The sequence below is a fragment of the Malaclemys terrapin genome, chromosome 5 (genome assembly GCF_027887155.1).
Source record: "Malaclemys terrapin pileata isolate rMalTer1 chromosome 5, rMalTer1.hap1, whole genome shotgun sequence".
Classification (NCBI taxonomy): Eukaryota; Metazoa; Chordata; order Testudines; family Emydidae; genus Malaclemys; species Malaclemys terrapin.
Genome location: NC_071509.1, coordinates 114,288,779 through 114,305,687, shown reverse-complemented (window position 1 = coordinate 114,305,687; position 16,909 = coordinate 114,288,779). Strand labels below are relative to the sequence as shown.

Here is a 16,909-nt window from a genome sequence, read left to right as displayed (position 1 = left end):
TGCCTCTTATCTGCTTCACATTTCACTTCTTCAACACTAGAGACCATGTGCAAAGCTACTTTTAAAAACCAGTGACCAGTTCCTTGCTTGCAATCTGTATAAGCCTTTTCCACCAATTCAAGTGCTGTTGAGGCTGTTGTACTGTCACACTAAGCCACAGGTGTCCCATTCGATGATGCTGAAATATTTTGAGTGGCGCTGCATGGTGTGGGGCAGATAATGTCATTTAGAAACAGAGAGAACAATAATTCATGGGCAGCATAAATATCATGGCAATGAAGTTTGGAAAATCTCTGTGGCTGGGTGCTCAGCTGAGCCGTTGAGTATCCAGTCATCTTAGGCATCCAGGTCAAAAATCCTATTTCCAAAGAACCATGATCACCCATATTCTGCTTTGAAAATGCCCTTCATTTTCTGAGCTCCTAGACTTGAGCAGACATATCCTTTGCAGAGTGCCCAGTGGAGGCTTTTTGGAAATGTTCCTTTTAGCTTCTCTGTGTTCATCCGTCTGTAAGATCAATGAAACAATGCCAACTTCAGAAGATGACATGGTAATTATTTTTTGTAAAGTGCTTTGAGATCCACAGATGAAACATACTATTTAAGTGCGTGTTGTTATTGTGAATACTATTATACATAATTTATTGAGATTTTTTTTCATTGGCTAAGCATAATGTGAAGGTCACTCATCGGAGTTTTAATTCAGGTTTGAAAAAGTTGTTGTTCTTCCAGTACTTGATTAATTTTCCCCATGCTCATTCGCTTGATGTTTTTGAATTAACAATTATTTCTGATACATGCTGTTAAAATAAATTAGAAAACTGCAAGGACTTTTCATCAAGTCAATATATTTGTCTTTTGCCCAGACAAAGTAGTGCTTCACAGCACTTGCACCCCTGGGGTTTATCCCACATATAAAATCCCATTTTCATAGCATTCAAGAAATTATGACCCTAGTCCTTCTCAGAAGAGCCCTTAGGAGGTATTACTTGATTACTGGGTTGAGGAGAACTGCCAAAGACATTAGAAATTCAGGAAACCTAATAGTTTCTAATTTTGAGAACCACATTGGGGTAAGCCAACTTTCAGAGTAATTGTAGTGAGATTGATTTTGAAGTGCATAGTTATGCTATCGTGATGGTTTATGAATGAACCTTTATATCCCCCACCTTTTCATATTCGGCCCTCCACCAGATTTATATAGGAAGTGGATTCCAGCATATCATCTGGCATTCACAAAATATCACAAAATGGAAGCAGTCAAATATATTGTGGAGCAATTAGATGCCATTATTTTTATTTTGTTTTTACCTTTTCTTCTTTTTCATTTCTGTCCTATCTGCTGCCTGCAGGCTGGTTGTAAGATGTTGGCTGTCAATGAGACAATTTTTAAAGTATTATTTTAGTATTTTGACAAGGATTTGTATAGTGGCTCTCTTTGTAGTTGAGTTCTGAGTGCACTGTGTGTGGTTTAGATTAAGGCAAACGTAATCCATAGGTATAATATAGAGAGCTGATACCAACAAGTCTCACTGGGCACCATGAAGGATAGAGATAAGGACATTGTTGGTGGGTTTTATTTCTGGAGGAGGGTGGGAATCAGAGGTACTATAACTGTAGTGGTAAGTCTGCTGTCAAAATTAGAAACAGAACTGTTCTGTCATAAACAGGGGGTATCTGTTTTTTATATTAGAAAAGATTTAAACGTTTAACTGATCAAGACCAATGGCTAACTTGGTTCCCCTCCTTGAGTTTGTAATCCCTGACTGGAAAGGTTTAATCTGACTATTAAACACCAGTTCCCTCTGTTACTGTTCCCTCTGGGAGTGTTAGCCAATGGGGCTGGGGAAGTATTGTGGAGTCTCTTCGTAAAAGTGATGGTCTCAGAGGCAGGGCTGGCTCCAGGTTTTCTGACGCCCCAAGCAGCGGAAAAAAAAAAAGAAAGGCCGAGCGGCGGCACTTTGGCAGCAGCACAATTGCGCTGCTCTAATCTTCAGTGGCAGTTAGGTGGCGGGTCCTTTGCTCCCTCTCTTCCTCTTCGGCGGCACTTTGGCAGCAGCTCAAAGAGGAAGAGAGGGACTGAGAGATTCCCGCCGAAGACCCGGACTTGCCGCCCCAATAGCGGACGGAGTGCTGCCCCTTTGTATTGGCCGCCCAAAGACCTGCTTCCTTAGCTGGTGCCTGGAGCCGGCCCTGCTCAGAGGGAACAGGAAAGGAGCAGAAGAGGATTGAGCAGAGGCAAGGCCTCAGTGGGAGCAGAAATCTGTGCTTTTGGAGCTTCAGGGTTGAGAGCAGGAGAGACTTGGGAGTCTGAAGATCAGAGAATCACCAGTGAGAATGGTTCAACCCACGTTAGTCTCACAGTATATCTAGAGTGGGAAAGACTTATGTTTTTATATTTTAAAATTGTTCCCTTTGCAGCAGGACAATTTAACTTAAACAGTTGGGGGGGGGGAGGGGAAAGAAGCTTAAATAGCCAACATAAAATTACAACATTTTATTGAAAATCATCGAAAGGAAACCACAGAAGAGATGTCCCTGAACTGTAAGAGACTCAGTTTGGACATATGCAAATTCTTGTATGCAGTGTTGTTGTAGCTGTGTTGGTCCCAAGATATTAGAGAGACAAGGTGGGTGAAGTAATATGTTGGTCCAATAAAAGATATTACCTCACCTGCCTTGTCTCTCTAAAATGCAAATTTTGCCAGAGAAGCTGTTAACAAGTTTTGACAATGTAGCCTAGACAGCTGTCACTTTTATGAAAGGATGAATGTAATTATGGGAATCTCAAACCCTAAATAAATCTGCCAGAGCTCCAAGAGAATTTCTCAGGTTCAAAACTTCGAAAATTAGTGATTTTAACTTATTTTTGAAACCTTTATTTCTTTCCAAATAAAACAGAAAGTTTTTCAAGGCCTGAGGTGACAATTCAAGGCTCGGTTTTGACCTCTAAGCCCTGACCCCATTCTAATCCATTAGATCCGAAAACTTTTATACCTCTCCTTTTGTTTCCTTCAAATAGAGGGTTGCTGCTAAAAGTATCAGGTTCTCTCAGGTTGAGTTGTTACACTGAAAGCTTTTGTAAATAAATAAAGCAAAAAGCCAGCTTGACTTATTATTTACTTGTGTGAGGACAATATAGCAACATGGCCCAAAAGAGGGTAAATATATAGACACAAAAATTGGACATACATATGCATTTAAAAAAATACTTAACAGGCAGTTCCTCTTTAAATGTGGAGAGTTAATATTCTCATAAGCATTAAAAGGATATAGGATGCTCTGCTCTAGATGCTTGTGATGTTATCTGGGATTTCAGTAAATCAGTAGGTCGTGGCATGTAGATACAGGGGGAGACCCGGTTTCAAATATCTTGGTTTTAAAATATATTTGTAAATATATTTAGATCTGTAGAATTTTTGTAATGACTATGCTTTTCAATTCCATGATATAGTGCATTTCATCTGGGCATCTCAAATTGCTTTACAAACCCTTGAATTTAATCTCATAACACTCTGGGAGTCAGGGATGTTTTATTATATCCATTTTGCATTAAAAATCATAGATTATAAATCCAGAAGGGCCCGTTATGATCATGTAGTGTGCCCTCCAGCATAAAACATGTCATGGGACTTCCCTGAATTAAGTCGTGCTTGAATTAAAGCATATCTTTTTATAAAAACACCCAATCTTGATTTTTAAAATGTCTGTGATGGAGAATCCACCACAACCCTTAGTAAGTTGTTCCAATGGTTAATTACCCTCACTCTTGAAATAAGGTGCATTTTTTTTTAAGTCAAATTTGTCAAGCTTCAACATTCTGCCATTGACTGGAAGTTGAAATAGAGGCAGAGACAGATTAAAGTCAAGTGTTTCAAAAATAACTGATTTTCAGCTTTTCCACTTTTGGGTATCCAACCTGAGATGTCTACAGCTCCCTTTGTCTTCAGAGGGAGTTCCCGAGTGCTCAGGATTTCTGAAAAGTAGGGCGAGGTGTCTTAAGTTGCTGCCAACAAAATTGAGGCATATAAAATCAGTAGTCGCTTTTGAAAATGTTAGTCCAAGTGACTTGCACCAATATCACATGAAAAGTTTGTGGCAGAATGAGAGTAAAACCTAAGTCTCCGTAATCTCAGTCCTATATCTGAGCCATCCTTTGGTACTCATATATTCTGCCTCTCATTTGGAGACGGTAATTAGGCTTTTGAAAGGTTGTGTCATTTAGAATTTACATTCTAAAAGAAATATCGCAAGAGTCGTATGTAATTTTCTCTACTTTCAAGCTGTAAGTGGACTCATCCTTGCAGTTTTCATCAGTTGAATGCAACCTTGTTTCTTCTCTGCATTTTTTCTTGTTTGTTTCATCCATGAGTGCCTCTCATTTGCAAAATTCTCCATTCGCAAGAGACAAATTCTGTCCCTGGGACATTTCCAGACGTCAAAAATCATTGATGAGAAGTCTTAAAGCTCAATCATTTTTTCCCCATAATGGAAGCAAAATGGTAGGAAATGAGAAAAGGAAACCCCAGGTAATGCAACTGCATGGAAACCCATTTCTGCGTATTTAAGGGAAGTTGTTGTGTTGGGACATGGTATGCATCACTGCTGCCTCTTGACAGGTTCACCATGGAGAGACACAAATTAAATTCTTTCAGTTGCAATTTTGAAGCTAAAAGTGTTTGACTGGTTCAGCCCCTGAATGGTGTTTAAGGAATAAAGGGAAAGGAGCAGGAAGTTCTAATTGGCAAATTACTCCTTGTTATTTAGTTTGGCTTCTAAGTTGGAAATTACGATAATGAGGAGCTTTGTGGGACTTGCCCTTGAACAGGACCAGGAGGCTTTTTGTTCAATTACTATTTAATGTGAAGATATTCAAGGAACATATTGTAGCATTTAAGCCATCACTTTCTATTAAACAAATATTTTATTGTAATGATTTTTAAATCTCTCTCCATGGATGCTTTTATGATTTAAAAATGTCTAAGCTAAGTGAAGTGTAGATTGCAAAGAAGGACTAAAAAGATCTTCTAGTTACTTAGCATTTATCAAAGTGTGATTCATTTAGTGGCTGTAAGTATATAATTCACAGTGTAATACACTCCAATTGCTCTTTATGTATAATAACTTAAGATGTTCTAAAGCATTAAACTCTGAAAGAATTGTCTTATGAGATACCAAATGTCGTATACATTTAATAAGCAGCTTTCAGAGTAAAGCGCATGACTCCATTTACTAGTGTATTTTAAAACCGATTAAGCTTATTCTCACCATTTTTTAAAATAAAAAAGGTCAGGGTGACAACAGAAAGCCATATTACCATGAAGGGTGTGATCCTGCCAACACAAATATACATGTTAGCAACCCATATCACATGACTTACTCACCTACTTGCATGATTGGGCCCTAAATTTCTATTGCATTTGTCATTATGTATCATGCATTAAGTATAAAAAAATTACATGAGCACACTTGTAGTCTACAAAACCAATAAAAGAACTACATGCATTGAGTGATGTATTGGGTGGTTGTTTACAAAAAATTCTTTTTTATCCTCTAAATCAGTGTTTCCCAAACTTGGGATGCCGCTTATGTAGAGAAAGCCCCTGGCGGGCCAGGCCGGTTTGTTTACCTGCCGCATCCACGGGTTCGGCCGATCGCGGCTCCCATTGGCCGGGGTTCGCTGCTCCAGGCCAATGGGAGCTGCTGGAAGCGGCGGCCAGTACGTCCCTCGGCCCGCACCACTTCCAGCAGCCCCGGTAACAGGCAGTAGGGAGCGGAAAGAAAGAGGAAGGACAGTGTCCATCAATAAGATCACAAATTTTTATTTATTTAGAGGAAACCATTGTAAAGAGGCAATTTTCTCAAATAAATTCAAATGGAAAAGCATGTGTCAGAGTGAGAGGTTAATTCTGAGATCGGAAATACAAAAAGCTCCATAGCATTTTTTGTATGAGAAGTACACTGATAAAAAACGTTATGCCTAGTTAGCAAAGTTTAACATGTGCTTCTATTTATGCTTAAAGAGCATAGTATCAACAGATGATCAGAAAGATTATTCCACGATGGATTATTCCAGGTAGATAGTATTCTAATTGTATTTAAATTTGTTGCGCTATTTCCTCTACTAAGCACCTTTCAGTGATATCAGCACTAGATATCTAAATAAATAAATAGAGTGCACGTGACTTGGTTCACACTTCTCAAAAAAAAAAAAGAAAGAAAAAAATAAGTTCACAAAGTTATTCAGCATGGGGCACGTTCATGACTTGGTAATTTAAGAAAAAGGATTTTTAATAAACAATTATTATTATTTACTCTGTTCTTCTGTGCGTTAGTTTTTAAAAGGGATTTGAGAAATGAAAGGGTAGATTGGCGGACCAGAATCAGCAGATTTTGATTTAATTAGATAAATGGATACATGAGTAGATTGAACAGAAAAAGTTAATATTTCCAGGAAGTATTTGCATTATGATATATATATATATATATCCCAATGCAAATACTTCCTGGAAATATTAACTTTTTCTGTTCAATCTACTCATGTATCCATTTATCTAATTAAATCAAAATCTGCTGATTCTGGATATATATATCCCCTTTCCCCTCTCTCTGTTTCTTCCATATCTATACGTATTTGGCTTTCTTCACTCACTCTAACCCTTATCAATTTTCAATGAAAGGTTTACCTGATATCAATAAGTTACTTCATACAGACTGAAGGTTATTTGTTTCACCTCTCTGAAGAGGAGTTGTGTCATCCTGGGTAATCAGTTGTTATTAGTCTTACAAAGTAAGCTGCCTTTGACTGCCATGCTTATCAAGTAGATACTGAGTATTTATTTTCTAGTTTCTTGCACTGCAGACTATGGAGCTGGTACGTCAGTTAATAGCTGTTGGTAAACTATTTATCTGTAGCTATAAATTGAATGAGAGGAAGGATAGAAATTGAATGAGAGGTTTTATGGTAAAGGCACTGAACTAAGAAGAGCTGGGTTCAGTTCTCAGATCTGTCACAGACTGTGTGTGATCTCGGCCAAATCACTTACTTTCTGTGCTTCAGTTCCCCATCTATAAAATGGAAACATATTTTTTTCTTCCACTCTTTCTGTCTTGTCTATTTAGAGTGCATGCTCTTCAGAACAGGAATTGTCTTTTAATATATATCTCTACAGCCTGTCAATACATTTGTATCATCCACATAAGTTATTTTACAGGGTTGTCATTTCTTCCCATGAAGTAAATGTATCCTTTTCTCTCCATCTCTGCTACCAGAACTCTGGTCTACACCCTATTCAGCCTTCTCCTTCCCATTGCTGCATTCCAAATTTAAACGACTTATTCCTTTTCTTATTTTTTGTAGTGAGGAAAAAAGTCCAAACCCCAAAATCCTTCTTCCTTTTTTACTCAGTTTATTGCTCCTATGGAGTTTGCCTGTACAAGGACTAAGTAAGGACCTCAGGCTTTAATCCAGAGTGATTAGACTTTTGTGGACAAATCATTTTCTAAATGTGATAAAAACCTAAAGCAAAAAGTATTAGGTGGTGGCACCTTATGATACTGCATTATTTAAAAATAATAAAGTGGGCTCTGAGCTATCAAGAGTCACCCCACACGAGTACCTCTTCTCTTGCTTACATTTCTGCAGTTATACCTTTTTTTAGTTGCAAACTCAAAATTATAAATCAAAACTAGAGAACTTTTCCTACCTCCCCAACATTTACATTAATTAAGAATGGCTAAAGAGACTGTTGGGGGAGGTTTAATTTGTTCAATAAATTTTCTTCTGAATTAGGCCCTTTCATGCCAAATTTTGGCCTAGAGCAAATATACTTAATGCCAATTTATAAACCTCTCAAAACAGGGATATATAATAGAAACACTGACAGATTCAGAACTATAGCAGTGCTGCTGGATGCTGTTCTCATACAGTCTATTATTGTTTCAGTGTAAGTATAGGACCAGTGAATGATTCATAGCTCACTCTTCTGTCCAGAATAGAGAGCTGTCTCAGAGTGAAGCCCTTAGGCAGTTTAGTCCATGTTTTCTTTTGGTTAATCTGCCCCTAAAATAGAATAACGAATTCATTTAAAACAAAAAACGAATAACCCTAAACACACTGTGATAAGTTAGCACAGATGAGTTCTGGAAATACTATTGCATTCATATATATTTTTGTAATATTTTAATATGCCATTTTAAACAAATATTTCAGTTTGGTGTGTTCCATTGAATTTACATATATATGAATGCTATGTCATCAGGAAAGTCCTTTGTTTTGTACATCAGTAGCCAGACATGGTCTGTTTTGTTTTGGTCCCTGTGAGAGAAAAAGTTGGTTCACATCAAAGGTCTGAGAAGCACACCATTGCAAGTAAAATCAGTTAAAGCAGCCCTTGCTTTTGCTTTCACTGGAGACCTGAAGAGTATGTGGGTAGTCAACAACTCAATTTACTTTGGCAGTTCACTATCTGAAATCCCAAAGTGTTGAGTATGCTCTACCGGTAGATAGCTGTCATCACTTTCCCAAATGACACTATTTAAGGAAAGACAAAGAGTCAAAATAAAATTAAATTCTCCTGTTGCATATGCTCTTGAGTCGTCTATCTGGTGGTGTGAAATTTCTAAATCACTTTCATTGTTACATTAGCTACTGACTCAGTGGTAGGCAAAATAAATTACATATTTTTATTAGGGATGCTTTAGGCACATTTTAAAAACAGTGCTTTCAGATAATACTTCATTATTTGGTAAATATATGGAGTGCCATAGTGTTCAATGAGTTTACTGAAACTTCTTTCCCATGTTCTTAAATTTGCATACAATTTTTGCTAAAGGAAAAAAAATTAACTAATCAAAAAGATTAAGAGTTGACTTGATTATGGAGAGAAAAGCATAAGAAGAACCAATGGGTGGAAATTAAAGTCAGACAAATTCAAATGAAAAATAAGGCTCACATTTTTAACAATGTGTGATTAACCATTGTGATAAACTACCAAGAGAAGAGGTGGATTTTTCATCTCTTCATGGTGTCTTCAAATCAAGACTGGATGCTTTTCTGGAAGGTATTCTTTAATCAAACAAGTTATTAGGCTCAGTGCAGAGGCAATTGGGTGAAATTCTCTGGCCTGTGTTATACAGGAGATCAGACAAGATGATCAGCTGGTCCCTTCTGGCCTTAAAATCAATGGAAAAACTCACTGGATCAGCTCTGCCTTGGACCCATAACTCTACTGAGTCCATTTTCTAATGTAATGTCTTCCCAATCCATATTGTAAGATGTTCCATGAAAACAATATATTAGTATACATCTTTAAAATTATATCAAAGTAATTGTTCTGTGCGAGTAGTTTATTAATTCTTGGGCATTGTAGTTGATAGCCTGGAATGTATTGCTTATTTGTCCAGATTGCAGAGGTGAAAGCATAGAGAAAAAAACATTAACAATCTTAAAATAATAAAAATGTAATTAAGATCATCCCGTGAATTGAAATCTGTTTACCCCCCGCCCCCCCCCCAAAAATAAAACCACACAAAAAACAACAAAACCCCAAAGGTGAGATTATGCCGGGCCCTTGGACTTATGCACAGTGGGTTGTGGGGATTGTGTAAGGGGCCTTCCTACCTATGCTTGTGCAATTTGTATAGGATCTTGGCAGAATTTCAGCCCCTATGCTTAGGAAAAATGTAGCTACTGGTGCATCCTTACTCCTCTGGGGGCACACGGCACTTAACGTGGGTGTGGCAGGGGCACACAGATGCTATATTACTTGGGGTATTTTACATAGCCCAAATAAAAAGCCTTGCAGTAATTCCCTGGTTCAGTGCAATTGCACACGCAACCTGCAAAATCAAGCCCAAAATCATTACCTGTTTGTGACAGATAAAATTTTTGGTACCCTACAAAAAAATCAGTTTTGATTGAAAGCTTCGCATTTAAGGACCAATTTAGTCTCAGCTCTTAAAAAATCTACTTTTTCTGATTTAATCAGTGGAGCCCAGACTGGCTCCTCTATGAATTGTGTTACTAGTTGCATATAAAATCTGGGGAGGTTTACGCCTCTGTATAATGTTAATACGTTCCTTATACTTTTTGTCTGTAGAGCCAATGGACTTGAAAATTCAATAGAAGATGCATTGCATGAATAGCATGCAGTTATATTGCCAGCAGAATTGTGCTAAGCAGCTTGGTATCAAGGAAAATTACTCTTTGCCTGTCTGCAGGGTTAGCAAAATGGTGTAATTATGATTCTGTATTCTCCAGCACTGGAGTGCTATAATCCAGAGACTTCCTGTGCTGCAATGTCTATTTCTTCAACAGTGAGGAATCTGAAAAGTAACTAGGAAGTCTTGCTATAGCAGGATACAGGCATTTTACTGTTATTTTATGTTTATATATACATAGACGCACTCTAACAAATGTTATGTGAAAGGAACTTGATGCTTGCAAAGCAAATCAGTCAAAAGATATAATAGTCAATACTCTTTCTGATAGCTGGGTGAAATTTTGCAGCCAAAACTTTTCAGTGAAAAATGCAGATTCGCTGACATTGAAACATTTCATAAATTCATGTTGATTTCTCTGAATTGTTCATTTGGGGGGGGGGAAGAATTGAAACATTTCATTTTAAGATTTTCAAAACAAAATGTTTTGTCTTGAAACAATTTTTTATTTCAGAATTTCCTTTTATTTGAAATTCAAAAATGTTTTTAAACTGTTGGTTTTGGGCAAACTAAAACAAATTTTTATTTAACTTTTCAATTTGCTGAAAATTTTTCACAATTTTTATTTTGGATCCAGACCAAAACAGATTTTTTTTTTAATTGGCAATGATCTGAAAAATCTGCTAGTCACCTAGCTCTAGGCTTTATTCCTGGGTTAAGTTATGGCTCATGTTGTGCTATGATGGACCGGAAGAACTCAGTGCCAGACAATGTGTAAAGGGCTCTCACATGCTGTTAAAGCATAGCGCAGAGGCAAGGGGTGGCACAGAGCTCTTTGGCTCCCAAGGAGAGCACTGGGAGACTTTCTGCAGCTGGGAGGTCACTGTGGCCATGCAAGTGAAGTGCACCCACTGCTATACTCCTTTGTGTGATGCAACATGCTCCCCCTTGTGCAGTTGCCCCCTCTGTGTGCTGTCATGAAGGGCAGAGCTATGGCCCCACCTTGTATCTATATCTCTCCATCCAATTTGGGTGGGGTGCCACCTGCCCCTGAAGGAGTAGGGATGAACCAGTGCCTGTGTGCCCCTGAGTGCAAGGCTCCTTATGCCTCTCCTTCCTCCCCTCTCCACGTGCATATACTGCATAAAAGGGCAAGGGAGAATATGGCTCAGTGATTTTCATTCTCTTGCATTCCAAGATGTCTGGGTGAGGGATTTTCCCCTCCTCCTTGCCCACCCTCCCTGCAAGTACCAAACCATTGTTTCATTACCCTTACTCTTAAAAAGTATGCCATATTTACAATCTGAATTTGTCCAGCTTCAACTTCCAGCCACTGTATCATGTTATACCTTTTGTCTGCTAGATTGAAGAGCCCATTATCAAATATTTGTTCCCTATTTAGGTACTTGGAGACTGTAATCAAGTCACCCCTAGACCTTTGCTTTGTTAAGCTAAATAGATTGAGCTTCTTGAATCTGTAACTATAAGGCAAGTTTTCTAATCTTTTAACCATTCTCGTGGCTCTTTCCTGAACCTTCTCCAGTTTTTCAATTTTCTTCTTGAATTGTGGGCACTTGGACACAGTATTCCAGCAGTATTCACACCAGTGCCAAATACAGAGGTAAAATAACCTCTCTGATTCTACTTGAATCCCCTGTTTATATATCCAAAGATCACATTATTTCTTTTGGCTGCAATGATGCACTGGGAGCTCATATTCCGATAAAACATAGTCATAGTCAAGTTTGGGAGGAAACTTAAGTATCTGTTGTATTTTTTTTTCAGTTACCAGGAAAGCCTAACCTAAGCCTGTTCATAGCTGGAAATTGTGGAGGAAACTTGATACATCCAAATGATATTGCCCGACAATCAGAGTGAGATTCTCAAAAGATTTCAACATGGACCTGACTCTGTTCCCACTGAAGTCAATGTGCAGCATTGTTCTAAATCTTCTCCCACTGAAGTCAATGAGACCTTACAATTGGCTTCAATGGGAGCAGAGTTTGGCCAACCCTAAATGCTTTCTAAAATCCTATCCATAATGAAGAATCTAGGCTGTAATTTTGAAAGGAGCCAAAGGAAATTAGGTGCCCAAATCCTATTCAATGTCAATGGGATTTAGGTCTTTGACTCTTAGGATCTTTTGAAAATCCCAGCCTTAGCCTTGTTGTATATTAGAGAATGGCAACTTTCTTTCTGGATTTTTTTTGCAAATTCAGGAGCTTTAAATCCTCCTTTAAAACAGCTTCTGTATTAAAAAAAAGCGATTATTAAAAAGAATTTGTTTCAGACCAATAATCCATGTTGCAGAATTGGTTAATTATAGTTTTTTGTTTTTAATTTGAGTTTTAGAATGTTATCTATTGCACATATCTGCAGATGGAAACTATTTTTTATAGTCTTTAGCAGACTGTGTATTATGGAGCCATTCCAATAGTATTAAATCCGACTGAACTACTATCATGGAACTACTATCATCATAGTACCATAATTATGTAGTGTTTAATAGTCTTAATATACAGAGGAGGTAATGACATTGACTAGAGCTGTTACAGTGTATTAGTTAGTGAGCACGTACTAAATGTTCCATTTCAGTCTATCTTGCGGTTCAAAGATTTAAGTTGTTCTGATTCTCATTGGCTCCCACTGGTCCCAACATGCAAAAATGTGGGTTGAAAAGGAGATGCATACAAGCAAGCAAATACATTAACCAAACAGTTTAAAGAAAAAACAAAAACAAAAAAGTGCAGCGGAGGAAGGGTGAAGTGATAGTGGCAACTGATTCACATCACTAAGGCACAATCTGGTCCAATTTTAAATTTGGTAAAACTTGGAGCTTAAATGCTGGAGCTAAATTTGTGATATGCTGACAAAATCAAGTGTATTCCAAATTAGAAACCTGATGCTGCATTCCTCATGCACTCAAATCTTTAATTGACTTCAAAGACTTCACAAGAAATGCAGGAACTGGCTCTGAGACTTGCACTTTGGGCCAGATTCTAACCTCAGTTAGAACCTATTTAAATCTGAAGTAATGCTATTGATTTCAGAGCCTGGCTGTTTGCCATTAAGCAGTTGGGAAGTTCTGCAGGGGTGAAAACATTATCCAGAATTTGTTCCGTTTCCTTGTCAATTTCTTTACAAGGCCAAATTCAGCCCTTGTGTAAATGGACGCTAACCTACTAAATTCAATAGAGTTGCATCCACTTACACTAAGGCATAATCTGGCCCATCATCTCAATGTTCTTTATCCCAGGATTTTGGATGGTGTTGGATGGAACTTCATTCTATAATAAATGGGCTCTGGTAACTGTCTCCCATTAAAATAATTGGGGCAAACTGCCTGGTTTCAATTTTATACTTGGTAGTCTGGAAACATCAGTAACATTAAGATCAGCAAAGACCTAGACATAGACACACTAACTGCTGCACATCACTATTCTAAATTTAGATGATCACAGAGATTGCTGTTTTGGTACTAACTGTGAGCATAAAAACCTCTTGAGCATGAAGAATTATTCTTTCTTTTATCAATGGTTGTGGTTTAAAAATGCTTCTGCCTCTATTTTTTTTAATGTGTATCTGTGTTCAGGGAACTGTGTTATCGAAAGACATTTTATTTTGAAATATGACTATATAAAACCTTTAGTTTCTTAATGAACAATTCTGCTTTTTGTGTGTATCATAACACAGAATAAGAACTGTTTCCTTTAGTTACAAACATAAGTTTTTTACTGCATCTTAGTTCATTTAGTCCTATAGAATCACAGCAGGTAGAAGAATGAATTGGATTTTATTCCTTCTTTAGTATTGTTAGTTCCAATCTGAGAAAATTTACTAAAAGTAATGAGGTGAGTAATGTAATGCACAGGTGTCAATTAGGGCATAATATGAAGACCGTTAGATTGCACAGGTGCTGTTAAGAGCCAAGAACTAGTGTTTAGTATGGTGTGTGCACTTAGCTCTCTGTTTCCATCACATCAGTCCCAGTTGGGACATCAGAATAAATCAACCTGGTGTCTTTATAAGATCCAAGTGGGCATAATTCAGACAAGACCGAAATGAAGTTGGTGAATTGGGAAAAGCAACTGGAAGAGTTGGGAAGGGTAACATCTGCACCACTGGTTGAGGGCATGCACCTATCATTTGTGACTCAGGTTTTTATTCTCAGTGCTTTATGAGATCCAGAGATGTTTTGGGAAGATCAGATAGGAGCTTTAATCAAAAAGGTGGGGGTTTGTTTGCATCCCTCTGGCTAGAAGAGCATGACCTTTTCTTTTCAATGTTGACCTTGCTACCATAATTTGTGCCTTTGTCCTTTTGAAATGAGACACCAGTAATGCACATTTTTCATAGATTCCAAAGCCAGAAAAGACCATTGTGATCCTCTAGTCTCATCTCCTGTAAAACACAAGCCCTAGAACCTCTCCACAATAATTCCCCAGGCATATCTTTTAGAAAAACATCCAATCTTGATTTCAAAATTTCCAGTAATGGATAATCCACCATGACTTTTGGTAAGTTGTTCTGGTGGTTAGTTACTCTCACTGTTTAAAATGTCTGCCTTATTTCCAGAATGAATTTGGCTAGCTTGAACTTCTAGCCATTGGATCGTGTTATACCTTTCTCTGCTAGATTGAAGAGCCCATTATCAAATTTTGTTCCCCATATAAGTACTTCTAGCCTGTAATCAAGGCACCCCTTAACCATCTCTTTAGTAGGCTAAAGAAATTGAGCTCCATGAAGTCTATCCCTGTAGGACTCTATTAATGTTTGATAAACATTCTCTTTTCACTCCACTGTGGTGCAGCCACATGCTGCCAAAGCCTCAGCTACATTAAGCACTGCCTTAATGTCTGTGGCTGTAAGTGGCATTGAAATCATTGTGAGCTATGTACGTCTATCCAAAGACAGAATTTGCTGTAAGACTGTACATACATGTTGGGGTTCTGATATCACAAATCACTTGAGGTTCTGATTACCATGGATGTCATCAGACCGCTTGATGTGTGTGTACAGTCATGTAGTTTACATTTACTTGTAAAGGAGTTATTCTCTCCTTGATGCAGGCATTTAACTTTTGGTATGTTAATGGAAGTTACTGTGCAAATCAAGTGGAAATTATAACTCATGGTTTCCTCTCTTTCTATCTATACACCTTGTACAATACCAAGGACAGCATACCAACATCTAGTATAGCATGCTCTTCAGAACTAGGATTCCTTTCCATACAGCCTTCTTTCTATCTGTTTTTGAGCTGGATCAGATCCGCATACAGTTGATGCAATCCTTCATTGCTGCAGTGCAGATCATCTTACCAAGTAGATTGAGAAAGGAGGGAGGAAGTGATGAGTAATTAAACTTTTTATTTGGAGTGATTCATTGCTGTGGTACATTACAGTCCTTCTGATGTGGATCCAGTATTGCAAATTATACTCAGCGTTCCAGATCACCATGTCCAGCAGCAATTGTTGGGATCTAATTTTGGCACAGGGAAAGAATAAAAACCAGGAGGGTTCCCTTCTTGGTTTGCAGGTTCCTTTGTTGTTTCACCCCAGTGAGTAATTTTGGCCCCAAAATTATAATTGGTGACAACAACCCATACCTCGGTGAATATGCGTATCACATTAATGCCTATGACATACTCATTCCTCTAACAGTTTTGTAAGCGAAAATCTGTTAAATACAGCCGGTGACCTCAATTACCTTAATTCCTCCGAAACTCCAAGGACTCATACCCAACATGAGTGCCTCACACAAGAAATTAATATCATTTTTGTAACTTGTTAGACTGATGTTCTTTTGGCTGACCTCTTGTGGAAAACCCAATGGTCATATTTGGAATTTTCCTGCCCATAATAAATGAATCTGTGCCGAATTTTATTATTCTAAGCCAGTGGGAAAATGGTAGTTAATTTTATGAGTCAGCCACCTGTCAGAATCATCTGCATTGCTTTGGATTAGAACTACAAATATTTTTAAAGCCCCCATTATAAAGATGCTTTGGTGCATAGTGGGGGTTGGGGGGCGCGGAGGAGACTGGCAAATTATATTCCTGTGCAGAGAACCAGCACAAGACCCAAGCACCATTTAAATCCTGTTTTGGGGGTGTAGATGGGACTAAGTTATGCATCAGCCTTGTCTTGCCTTTAAGCGTGAAGGGGGAGTACATTAGGTAGAATGAGAGGACCAGCTCAGAGACGGTTGTTGCTCAGAAACTCACTTTTTGATGATTGTGCAGCCCATTTGTCAAATAAGTTTGGCAAATCCTCTTACAACAATCTTTAAAAAATAACTGTTCTTTGAAATATTAATGAAAAATATTTTAGAACTTGTCTTAAGATGAATAGATCTATCATCGCTGAAATAACACCATTAAACAATCTTTAACTTAATACCTCGGATGTAAAATCATCACTCACTTAATGAAAATATTATATTATTTCTATTATAACAGTTCAGTACTGCAGTGCTGAAAACATGGAAATGTCTTTCTTCAGACCATTCCAGTGACCTGAGAGGGTTTCCACCCAGAAGGAATCATGTTTGCTGTTTGTAGGATCAGCCGCTGTATAATAATGTGGCATATAAACTTCAACACTCTGTGCAACAAAGTGATTCCATTAAACATGCCATGTTCTGTTCCATTTCTATGTGTATTTTTGTGGTTTTATTGACAGAAAAAATTTAATCCATGTAAAAAAGTGAATGAAACTAGAGATAGTATTATCGATGATGGTCTGGTGCC

General features: G+C 37.8%; 1 protein-coding gene across 1 annotated transcript in view; it reads left to right on the top strand.

Moving 5' to 3' along the window:
• COL25A1 (collagen type XXV alpha 1 chain) overlaps positions 1–16,909 on the top strand; it is a 429,310-nt gene that overhangs the window by 130,142 nt on the left and 282,259 nt on the right. The gene's annotated exons all lie outside the window — the stretch shown is intronic.